This window comes from Elephantulus edwardii, unplaced genomic scaffold (assembly GCF_000299155.1).
Source record: "Elephantulus edwardii isolate Elephantulus edwardi_28Jun2011 unplaced genomic scaffold, EleEdw1.0 scaffold00362, whole genome shotgun sequence".
NCBI lineage: Eukaryota > Metazoa > Chordata > Mammalia > Macroscelidea > Macroscelididae > Elephantulus > Elephantulus edwardii.
In genome coordinates, this window is record NW_006400112.1 from 961,280 (window position 1) to 965,343 (window position 4,064).

Here is a 4,064-nt window from a genome sequence, read left to right on the forward strand (position 1 = left end):
TGCTTTGCTGCCATATATCTATTCAGTGTATTGTATTCTCTTCTCCAATGCCCTACTCTGCTGCTGTGGATTCACCAGGTCATTACTGACTGTTCTTCCTTCTACCAGGTCTATAGTTTCAGCTGGCGTGGGGGGGTGGGCAGGTAGTAGCATGTGATTAAGAACCAATGATAATGAAAGAAGTTCAAGCTACACTGAAGGCATTGCCAAAAAACAAGGTCCCAGGAATTGATGGAATATCAGTTGATATATTACAACAAACAGATGCCAAGGAATTTGGAAGATAGCTACCTCGTCAACTGACTGGATGAGATCCATATTTGTTCTCATTCTCAAAAAAGGTGATCCAGTGACTCTAGAGCATGAGAGGCCCATGGGTGGTGGACTCAGCCTCTTCACTTGAGACTATGGCCTCCCTCATGGAGCCAGGATAGCCTCTGAATCTAGCAGTACTGAAGACAATAGATGACTTGCTGCAGTGTGGAATTTGCTTTGAATATTTCAACATTGCGATGATGATTCCTCAGTGTTCACATAACTACTGTTCTCTCTGTATAAGAAAATTTCTGTCTTACAAAACTCAGTGTCCAACTTGTTGTGTGACAGTCACAGAATAAGAGCTGAAAAATAAATGAGTACTAGATGAACTGGTAAAAAGCTTGAATGTTGCACATTCTGGTCACAAAAGGAAGCCACTTCCCTAAATGGTATATAACCTGCTCTCTGATCATGACTTAAAGAAAAGGCTAAAACAGCATGGATTATCTGTTCAAGGAAATAGACAAAAGCTCATTAAAGACAGCAAGAATTTGTACATATATACAATGCCCAGTGTGATTCTCTGCATCCTCAATTAGAAGCTGAAATTGTTAAATAAATTGAAAATATAGAGATGAGTAGGATGCGTCTGGAAGCCAGTAACCTGAAATCCACAGAATATATTGTGAAAAACATCAAAATGAATTTCATCTTCTAGTAGATCAGGCTAGAAGAAGATACAAGAAAACTGCTGGCATGTAAAAAAAAGTATGAAAAGAAAAGAAATTATCAGAAAACCTGGTATCAGTACGTACAGGGCAGGAAAATAGTGAAATTCAATTCCCAGACATGATCTTGGTGGCAAACCATTTACACTAGGCACAGCTGGGCTCCCTCAGAAAATTAGAGTCTGATCAGTCAGATTATCCTTCAAGTTGCACTGATATCCAAGAAAGTGCTTCTTCACCAGAATCAGATTCATTTAATAGCCATGATCGTCAAGACACAGAAATAATTCCAAGATTGGCCTGCCACAAAAGAGCAGCTGAAAGTATTGCAGTGGAAGCAAGAAATTAACATAACACGAATTAGTGTACTCTTTGCTGACTTCCACTCCAGTGATTTCTGTTCCCATATAGATTTTATATTTTTAAATGCCTAAGATCTTAAATCCTAAATATGATGGTTAACTGATCTTTTTGTTGTTGTTGCCTTTTCGGATTTGATGACCTCTTTAGTAAAGGACTTTTTCTTCTTGAGTTTAAATTTCAGAATGTAAGAATATTCATCTCTTCTATGGAGGAACTAACCTCGGGGGTGGGGGGTGGAATATTTTTTTTCAACCCTACCACAAGGGACAGTTAAGTGCTTCTCTTTTTGGAAAGGCAAGCTGTCATCATTTACAGCCTTGTTGTGTACAAGCTCTTAGTGACATGATTGTAGTTGCTCAAATTTTATGGAGTAGTTGATAGTTGGTTAGACATGTGTTTACACATACTTTGAATAAGATGTTAGGATTTCAATTTAAAGTCACAATAACTTTTGAAACATTGGGCATATTTTTTCTGAAAGAATTCTTATGATTACTATGAGGTTTCTTTCCCCCTTTTAGGTCAATGCTTTAACACTTTGAACTCTGGCTATTAAAGAAATGGTTTACTAAATTATTTTTAAAATATGATCCAACAGAATGTAGAAATTATTTGAATAATATCACTATTTACACACTGAGGTAAAATCTCGTTGAGTATTATAAAAAAAAATGGCTAGAAAAGTACATCAACTGAGAACGTCTGGAAATTCAAGCTGGATTTAAAAGAAGCCATGGTACCAAGCTGATGCGCATAGCATCATTGCTGATGTTAGATGAATCCTAGCTGAAAATAGAGAATATCATAAGGATGCCCTTTTACATTCTATTAACTACACAAAGGCATTTGATTGTGATCACAACCAATTATGCTTAATTTTGAGAAGAATAGGAGTCCCAGACCACTTAACTGTACTCATGTGAGACCTGTCCTTAGACCAAAGAGCTATTGTCCAGACAGGAGATTACTGCATAGTTTAAAGTCAAGAAAGGGTTCATCAGAGTCATATCTTTTCTTCATACCTGTTCAATATTATGCCGAGCAAATCATTCAAGAAGCTGGACTTTATGCAGAGAATGTGGCATCAGGATTAGAGGAAATTCCTAAACAAGCTGTGTTATGCAGATGACACAACCTTGCTTACTGAAAACAAAGAGGACATGGAACATTTGCTGCTTAAAATGAAAGACTACAGTCTTCAATATAGATTACATCTCATCATCAAGAAAACAAAAGTCCTCACCACAGGGCCAAGAGGCAACAAAATGACAGATGGAAAAAAGACTGAAATTATCAGTTATTTAATCTTCTTTGGATCCACAATCAATGCTTTTAGTACAAGTAATCAAGAAATCAAAAGAAATGTTGCGTTAGGAAAATATGCTATCAAGTCTCTATTAAATAATGTCAGTTTAAACACGAAGGTGCACTTTATTCAAGTCATGGTTTTGGGTTGTTGTTTTTTTTTCACTTACCTCCTATGCATCTGCAAGTTAGGTAATGAATATGGATAACAGAAGAAGAATCAATGCCTTTGAGTCATGATATTGATGAAGTATAATAAATATTCTATGGATAGTTAGGAGGATGAAGAAGAAAGGGCAATCACAGTCCTTCCTAGAGGCAAGGATGGTGAAACTTCACCAATCCACGAAAAAATACATCATGCTTGGAAAGGTGAAGGACCAACCAAAAAAGATGAAGATCCTCAACAAGATGGATAGACAGTGACTGTAACAATGGGCTATAGCATATTGGGGAGGATGAGGATGGTACAGGATAGGGAAAGTTTCATATCCGTTGTGCATAGAGTCACTATGAGTCATAGTTGGCCCAATGGCACCTAACAACAGTGAGTATGGAGTTGTGCTGTCAGCCAAAAGGTACATGGCTTGAATACACTAGCTGCTAGCTGCTCTGCGGGATAAAGTTGAGCAATATCCTCTCATACTAACAGCTTCTGAAAAACAAATAGAGGGTCAGTTAGGAGTAAGTTCTGACTTGATGGCAATGAGTAAGTAAGTCACACACACACACACACACACGCATACACACACTGAATTTTCAATCTCATCTTTGAGAGTGATATCTACACTCTTGAACAAGGATTGTTGTGGTTGTTGTTATGTACTGTTGGGTCACTTGTGACTCATAGCGACCCTATGTACAAGTGCCCTAAATGCTGCTCTATCCTGTGCCATCTCTGACACACTCAATCCCACCACTCCGATCAACGAATCAATCCATCTCATTGAGGATCTTTCTCTACTGCGCTGTCCCTCCTCTCTCCCAAACATGATGTCCCTCTACAAGGACCAGTCCCCCCCTTGCAACATGCCCAAAGTGTGTCAGACGAAGCTTCAGAATCCTTGACTCCAAGGAGCAGCCCGGCTTCACCTTCTCCAGGACACACCTGTTTGTTCTCCTAGAAGTCCATGGTCAACACTCTTCTCTAGCACCACAGCTCAAAGGCATCACTGGAACGTAGAGAAGCCAAAGCACAAGGAAGAATTCAAGAGCTGAACAGAAGATTCCAAAAGGCAGCATAGAATGACAAAGCAAAATAATACAATGATATGTGTGAGGAGCTAGAGTCGGAAAATCAAAAGGGCAGAACTCATTCAGCATTTCTTAAGCTCAAGGAACTGAAGAACAAATTCAAACCTCGAGTTGCTATAATCAAGGATGCTTTAGGCAGAATGTTAAATGATCCAG

The 4,064-nt window shown here is 38.6% G+C and overlaps 1 pseudogene; it reads left to right on the plus strand.

Annotated features, from left to right (window-relative positions):
• The first annotated feature begins 407 nt into the window (after positions 1–407).
• On the plus strand, positions 408–1,335 carry LOC102872958 (annotated as a pseudogene).
• The last annotated feature ends 2,729 nt before the right edge of the window (positions 1,336–4,064 follow it).